The sequence below is a fragment of the Pistacia vera genome, unplaced genomic scaffold, assembly GCF_008641045.1.
Source record: "Pistacia vera cultivar Batoury unplaced genomic scaffold, PisVer_v2 Contig1224, whole genome shotgun sequence".
Lineage (NCBI taxonomy): Eukaryota > Viridiplantae > Streptophyta > Magnoliopsida > Sapindales > Anacardiaceae > Pistacia > Pistacia vera.
Window position 1 is genome coordinate 62,870 of NW_022195276.1, and position 9,196 is coordinate 72,065.

The 9,196-nt window shown below is 29.4% G+C and overlaps 1 long non-coding RNA gene across 1 annotated transcript in view; it reads right to left on the minus strand.

The window, feature by feature from the left end:
- Positions 1-8,578, minus strand: part of LOC116115940 — a 53,059-nt gene extending 44,481 nt beyond the window's left edge. The window contains exon 1 of the long non-coding RNA XR_004125751.1: positions 8,482-8,578. This is a non-coding gene — a long non-coding RNA (uncharacterized LOC116115940). The remainder of the gene's footprint in view (positions 1-8,481) is intronic.
- Between the last annotated feature and the right edge of the window lie 618 nt (positions 8,579-9,196).

The following is a 9,196-nucleotide window of genomic DNA, read 5'->3' on the forward strand; positions in this document are numbered from 1 at the left end:
ATAAAGTTTCGAGTTTACTCCAGAGTGCGATTGGAGATTCCAGACCATCTACCTTTCACAACACGTTGTCGGATAAGTTCATGATGATCAAATTGTAAGCTTCTTCGTCTACCTCTGACTTCTTCTTTAGTTTTTCTTCAGACCATTTTGTGGCATCCTTCTCTAGAGCAATACCCACCTTGTTGTGGGACAGAAGGGCTTTCAGCTTCTTTTTACAGGTGTTGAAGTCAATCTTCCCATCATACTGGGAGATTTCCATATGTGTTGTACTCATGACTCGATTTAGATAAGAAACCCTAAAATTTCAAGATTGATTTCTGACTTGACTTTTGAGACCAGAATTGATCTCTAATTTCCAAGAATTGAAGAAAGACTCAAAGATTTAGAAACCCTAGAGATCTAGAACCCGTTAAATCGAAAAACCCCCAAATTTGATTAACCCTATAATTTGAGAAATCGTACTCAAGCTTTGATACCACTGTTAGAAATTGAGCCTACACAAACAATCCTCCACTAATCAAGAAAGTTCTTAATAAGAATAAGAATATAGACACACAATCTTTTACCGTGGTTGACTTGTTCAAGATTGAACAAGCTATGTCCATGTTGAGCTCCAGAATATGGAGGCTCGCTGCACTATTATTATCAACGAATCACAAAGTACAAACTTTACCACAAACATTCCAAGAATCACTCTCCACACCTCAATCCTTCAACCCTTTACACCATAAATTTGTAACCCTAGAGAAAACTATTCCTGCTTCTCTACCTTTGAAAGAAATACAACTTCCAATCAAATTTACAACAAGATTTACACAAGAGATATGAACATAATCAAGAACCCTAGCAGAGAGAATACAATCACAAATACACAAATGATCCACTGTGTAAATTGGGCGATTTGACTTCTTTTATACCATTGACCGACATGAGTGATTTCAACTATTGGATTAGTCACAAATCAAGGGCCAGGATTGCAAAAGATAAAAACCAAAACGGCAGCGTGTTACTAAAGCTCAAAACGACACCGTTTTGAGCTTCATATATTAGCAGTCTCTCTTGTTCTTCTTCTGGTTTTTCATCAATAACTTATGGAAGAATTTTTTTACGAATATTTACTAAGAACATTTCAGGATTATTGATTATTTATTAATCGGTGATGCTTATCATTGGAGGAATTACTGATTTCTTCCTTTAGAATATGATGAGATATTTATTGAATACAAGAATTGCTATCAAGGTAATAGATCCAGTCGAGAGTATACTAGCAAGTTTTAACTACTATCACAATGCAATGAGATGGGTGATCCTGAACAACGAGTGATTGCAAGATTCTTGGAAGGATTAAGTAGTGACATATGAGATCAAATTTTCCTACAAACTCACCATACATCGTATGATGTTGCACAATCATTGTATGCATTGAATTGCACTTCGAAAGAAGAAAAATTGTGCTCAACCTCCACCTAACTCTGCTCCACCTCCAAATCTAGAAGGAATTTCTAATTTAATTGAACAACTCAAGAATTAAATGAGTAAGTCCCCAATTAGCTTCATAAATTCATTGAGTGCTCCTAACATTAATTAATCCTAAAATCCTAAAATCCAATAGGTATGATAGGCAGCAACAAATATGTGAAGATTACAATTTGTAATATTTTTTTATACTCCATTATTATTATTTATTAAATAAATAACTAATATTTTTTTTAATATTTAGTTTTATATTGATACAATAAAGTTATTTATCTTATAATAATAATAATAATAATAATAATAATAATAATAATAATAATAATAATAATAATAATAAACATATATTTTTACTGAATACTTACCTTAAGCAAAAAAAATATCGTAACTTATTTAATAATTTATCATGATGAAGAAAAATAATTCATAATATTTTGTACATTGTATGTTATGTTATTATGTTAAAATTGGACTTTATCAAGCTAACAATAAATTAAACATACAATGTTCAGTCAAAAATAATTTTAATTTTAATTTATTACAAAATGTTTTAGATCAGAGAATAGTTTTTGTCTAAACCATTTTTAAAAGATTCTATTTCATTAACAACTGCTACCGTAAGTAAACAATAGAATCCTATTTTATTCTCTTCCCTTTTCGTCTACCATTCCCATTCCAATTTCATAATATTCCATGAAGTAAACATGGCCTCAGTTATTATATTCGTACTAGATTTCCCCCTTTCTTTGTGCTCTCCCTAGTTTATCCTTGGTTTTTTCTTCCCTATTTCTGAGGGTGAGTGGTTCCAAGTACCCTACATTTTTTGGAGGAACCAAAACCGAAACCGCACAATGCAGGTTCCCAAAAAAAGGAATCAAAACTGGAACCGCATAGTACAGGTTCTCAAAAAAAGGAATCGGAATCGCATAGTGCAGGTTTTTAAATTTAAAGAATTGAAACCTAAAATATAGGTTCCGATTCCTTTCCCGGGTACCCTATAAAAAATCAATTACCCCCAATTAGTTTAAAAAATGATAAAAATACCTTAAAAGTTTACAAATACACCCCTAACAAATTTTAATTACTCATTCATTTATGTCCAATGTGACTTATAAATCCTCTAATCTCTAGGCAATACTTCAATTCAATCAATTCATCACAATTCACATAAAATTCCTCAATCAAAACAAAAACACAAACAATTAATTAAATTAATTAAATAATCATTCTATAAATCTATAATTTAATATTATAATTAATTAAATTTCTGATCATTAAATTAGTATTGTACTAATGTTTATAATTGAATATTATAATTAATTAAATAATTATACTATAAATCTATAATGTAATGTTATAATTAATTAAATTTTTAATTATTTAATTAAATAATATACTATTGTAGTAAATTACTAATGTTTATAATGTAATGCTATAAATTTATAATTAATTAAGTAATCATTTAATTATGTAATGTTATAATTAATTAAGTAATTATTTAATTATAATGTAATATTTTAATTAATTAAATTTCTAATAATTTAATTAAGTGTTATATTAATGTTTATAATAGAATGTTATAATTAATAAAATAATCATTTAATTAAGTGATAATTTGTTTATAACATAATATTATAATTAATTAAGTAATCATACTATAAATTTATAATATAATGTTATAATTAATTAAATTTCTAATCATTTAATTAAGTATTATACTAATATAGTAAATTACTAATGTTTATAATATAATATCATCATTAATTAAGTAATCTTTTAATTATGTAATGTTATAATTAATTATGTGATCATACTATAATGTAATGTTATAATGAATTAAGTAATCATACTATAAATCTTTAATGTAATATTATAATTAATTAAATTTCTAGTCATTTAATTAAGTATTGTACTAATCTTTATAATGAAATGTTATAATTAATTAAATGATCATTTGTTTATAACATAATATTATAATTAATTAAGTAATTATACTATAAATTTATAATATAATATTATAATTAATTAAATTTCTAATCATTTAATTAAATACTGTGTTAATATAATAAATTATTAATATAATATAATGTCATAATTAATTAAATAATCATTTAATTATGTGATCATACTATAATGTAATGTTATAATGAATTAAATAATCATACTATAAATCTTTAATGTAATATTATAGTTAATTAAATTTTTAATCATTTAATTTAGTATTATACTAGTGTTTATAATGGAATGTTATAATTGATTAAGTAATCATTTAATTAAGTAATCATTTATTTATAATATAATGTTATAATTAATTAAATAATTATATTATGAATCTATAATATAATATTATAATTAATTAAATTTCTAATTATTTAATTAAGTAATTTACTAAATTACTAATGTAATATTATAAACTTATAATTAATTAAATAATCATTTAATTATAATGTAATATTATAATTGATTAAATAATCATTTAACTAGTAAAGTATTAATGTTTATCAATTTATCATATATAATTAATTAATTCCTAATATACTACATATATACTTAGAACTTCATAATTGATAAAAAAAACTAAATAAAAAATATTATTCAATCAAATATATTATTTTATTCAAAAATAATTTTTTTAATAACATTAAAACAATTTTAATTGGTCATAATTCCAATTATATACTTAATTAATCAAAACTTTAATATTAATATATTTTAATATATTAAAGTTTCTTATATGATGTAGTTTATATGTAATAAGTATAATTGTATATTTATTTAATTAGGGTATGGTAAAAATTTAACTTTTTCCATCTTAAATTTCTTTTATATGTAAAACTATATAGACCCCCTATTTTTCACAGATATTTCATTTCAGCCCAAGTCCCAAAACAGGTTCCAAAACAAGGCACCCACTGTAGGTTTCAAGCCGGGTACCCGCTATAGATTCTTTTTTCCAAGTTCCGACTCTGATTCCTCCACGTGTAGGAACCGGAATCAGAACCACGTAGTGTTGGTTCCAAAAAAATGGAACCCAAACCCATCCGCATAGTGTCAGCTCTGGGTAGGTTCCGATTCTGGTTCCGATTCTACCTACAGGTTACCCATGCTCACCCCCGCTATTTCTCTCTATAATCTATCTTGTTTATCTTGTTCTTCTGCTGGTTTATCACTCCTACTAAAGCAAATTTATAATGCTTCTCTCGCAGCACATTTAGTTTAAGATCTTCTAACGGTCTAACCTTTACAATATGCTTAGGCACCCAAATCTACAACACTATGCATAGTGAAACATAACTTTCAACTCCAAATCAATTAAAATTTTGCATACAAGAACACCTGGTCTCCATCACTCCTATTGTGACTGCTTGCAGTTTTTCCGGCCCAAAAGAATCCATTAACAACCTGCCGATCATAAAGCAAGATGCAAGTTACATTCTATCTACCAGACATACAGACATTAATAAAAAGAAATGTGGAAGTCCTAACACCATTTTACTGCTTTTTCAAATACTTTTCTTAGTCCAAAGCTTACAATAAACATAATTCAGTTCAAACCTGGTTTAACTAGGGCCTATGATAACAGAATATAAGGCCATTTATTTGAATAACTGTTAAACATATTCCTTCTTTGCTATCTATCTAAGCTCAGATAGAAAGTTCATTAGTTACCACTACAAAATAATCAGTGATCTCTTACTGAATTGCAGAAAAAAAAAAATATACACTCTAATGCATAAAATAGTGAAATTAACATACTATTTGAAAGAGAAACAAACTGCACCTCATGAAGAGTTCCATCTCCTCCAACTGCAATTACAACATCAACACCCTCCCTTACAGCCTGCAAACCATGAGACTTGTATATATACACTACAGCCATTTAAACCAACCTTTAATAAAGAACCTGAACTAACTTCAAGGGCAATCTAAGGGCAATCTAGAATGACTCCAATACCTACCTCCCTCATTATGTTGATCACATGAAAAGGACCAGAAGTCAAGGATTCACATATCTGTCAGGTACACGATACACTAACTAAGCAAACAAATTCAAACCCCTAAAGGAAATATCAAAATTTTCATAAATATAAGCTAAGACATTTCTTAACATCATTAATATTTGCAACCTGAACTTAAATAATATCAATAAGAACAGAAATAGGCAAACTGTAAAGCATAAAGAAACAGAAAACATTTACAACCAAACCATACTACAAAACAACTCCAAAATTATTTTGAAATTTATGGTTGTACACCTGATTAAAAAAAATAAAAATTGACAAAAGCAAAGCCAAATTAGCAAGACAATTCAAACGATTGGGAAGTATTTGGGAACAATATATATCCAATCTTTTCTTTTTTTTTTTTTTCATTCTTTTCGCATAATAAAAAAACCCTTCATCATCAAAAGATTTGGTCCCAAAACACAAAAATCTAAACAGTGGATTCAAATTCATAACTTCAGGTTGTTGCATTAGCTATTGGGCCAAGCAAAAACATGAATAAATGCCAAAAATACTAATTATGAATAAGTCAAATAGGAAAAGAATGCATGATACAAGACAGAGGAGTGTGCAGGTATCTTATATTCCAAAGTAGAGTCAGGACAACATTGATCATAACTATCATATATCATTTGTGAGTTAAATTCTTGCACTTATTCATGCATATAATCATCTGCAGAAAACTGTATGATCTTTCACTACTCAAACACTAACATAGCATAGCGATCCAGAATTCAGATAACTAAAAAAAAATTATTAAAAGCAAAGCACTATGTGCTACTTCATTTAGTTTTCCTCACAATTTCTCCTTGGGAAAATAATTTGGATTTTGTAGTGCGTCATATGACAAAGCTAACATCACAAGCAAAACAAAAAGAAATTTACATCAATGCTTAATATTTTGTTTGAACTAATATAAACATTGCAGGGAAATCATTTCAAGACAAACCTGTAAGGACAAATGCGTAGCCCATGCTATTTCTTGCTTTAAAGTAATTTTAGAATCCATCCGACGGGTCTTATCTTCTAAATCCAAGTCAATCCACGAACTAATTTTTCCTGAATAGATTCAAGAATATACTGGGGGAGTTCCACAAGATTGTAATGCAAACAGAACCTTTTATCACTTTTTACCAAACCAAATTTTTTACAGAACATTCGCACCGGAGAAGAACTTTAAGCATAAATCACACTATGAAGTTGAATTTTTGTAGGCCCAAACAAGTCTCTCAACCCGATTTTCTAAAAAGCAAACTCCTAAGGGAAAGACTTTGCTAAAGTCAAAATCTTTCAAACAAGACTACAAAATCATATGAATATATCAATTTCTTCTCCCAACATCCTAATTTTCTTTTAAAATCTAAACTCTTTGTGCAAGATGTATGCTAAAATTCAAAAACTTTTCGAAGCAAATTAAAAATGTCATCTGCTCGAGAGAATAATTATCCGCATAAAATAATTCTCCTGAGTAGAAACTATCACATGCTCCAGCATCAAGATAAACAAGAAACTGAAACACATATATGTCGTTAGAGGGTGTACTAAGGCATAATAGACTCTCTTTTAAGTAAGGTGGACATGAATTGTTACTTTTGTGGGTTTAATTAATTAGAAAAATAACCCATCAAATTTGACGAGCAGCTTGTACTTAGAATTGTTTCTGAGAATGCTTATAGCAGTATAGAACTCATCAAGCGAGAATTGTACTTGGAGGAAAATTTGACAAGCAGAAAAGTTGGATTATCTTCATATTGAATGTTATGTCCTATAGAGCTGAGATAGAATCAAAGGCAGGCCAAGGGAAAATAAGTTCTAGACATTTTGGAATAAGCAATGGAATTAGAAATCCCGACAAAGTTGCACCCATGCAAGGAAGATTAACAAGGTGAGCACTAATAATCAACACTATAGCAGAAAATTTTTAAAAATAAATAACTAAAACACCATAAACTTCACTAATATATATATACGTGTGTGTATGTCTCAACCAACTTCCAAATACAACAATAAACTAGGGCAAAGCAACTAGTAAGCACTAATTTTGAACTGGGTAATGTATTGAACGCCAAAGGCTGGGTATGGAAAAGGCCCTTGGGTACAACCAAAAGTTCAACGATTCAAATTTCCTTGGAGCTATCTGCTTGGGATATTATATCACATAGCTCTCATAGCTACCAACCTTGTATACTCTAGAAGGAACCTCATTCTTTGACTCAGTGAACACATAGAAAAGATCAAGGGATTTTTGGGTGAATATATGTATTATAGGAGCTAGCACATTGCAAAGGTGCCAAGATAATAGCACCACTACAAAAGGGTTCTAATACAGTTGTTTTAACACTCTAGAGAGCCATTCCCCCAAAAAGACATGAGTCACATGACCACCTCCCCTCAAAATACATAAAATGCTGTGCTTAGTTAAGTTCTGTTAAACTGTACAGTACTATTTTTATTGGGAAAAAAAAATATATATCAAAACTTTGCATTAAGAAATTATAATATTCACACAGTTTCTCGTTGAAAAACCAAGTAACATAAATGATGTTTTGCCAAACCAAACACATAACACCTTTAAATATCTACTTTAAATATTAGACTAAAAACATCCACAAACTATGTAATATAAAACAAAGTTTTGCCATATCTAACACATAACACCTTTGCTAAGCTACTTTAAATATTAGACTAAAAACATCTACACAACTTAATGATCAATCCATTTTTAAACAGAACAAACATATACCACACCAATTTCTACAATAGAAGTCATACGTTAATTATCAATTCTTTTATAACTACTCAGCTAATAACATATGCTACTTCACGTAGCAAATGCAATCAATCATTTTCTTTTTGCAATCTAACATGAAATGTATTCATTATAAATAAGTTTGACCCAACATCAATCTGACTCCATAACATAGAGAAGTATAATTCAGTACATACATAAGAAGACCAAATTAGACAGCAAAAATAATAATACCTGTTTTCTCTATCTCGATACCTTAACTCCCTCTCCTTTTCTCTTTCCCTAAGCTCCTGCTCCCGAATCCTCCCTCTTTCATCCTGGTCGCTTCAGTGCCTTTCTGGTCGACTCCGACTTCGACGTGACTGGTCTCTCTCCTTCTCCATCTCCACACCAACGACAACAAGCGAAAACGACAGAACGAAGAACGCAAAGGAAAGTGGAAAATGAAAAGACAAGGCAGCTTCAAAGGGGAAATGGACAGGAATAGTGCGTGGTGAAGAGAAGATGCGCGCAATTTCAACGGGGCAATTGGGGGACTCAGGTCCGAGAATTAGGTTGGGTTTATATAGCAAAAGGGTTTTTAGTAATTAACTTAAAAAAAATTGGTCATTTCTTTAGTTCATTATTTTTTTAACTAATGTTCTAGTTAGGGGTGTTTGGTTCCGGGTATTCTGTACTTTTTAAAGAAACTGGAACTGGAACCGACGGTTCTTTGAAATTTAGAACCAGAACCGAACCGACGGTTTCGGTTCCTAGGTACCCAGAACCAGAATCTGTAACAACGGTTCTGGTTCCGGTTCTAGGTACCCTATAAAATTACAATGACACCCCAAAAGTTTTTAAAATGACAAAAAAACTCTTAAAAACTTACAAATACCCCCCCCCCCACCTAGCACTTGTTAACAAAAATAAAATTACAAATTATAAATTCAAAATTACAAACTCCATTACTTTGTAAAGGTAGATTCTC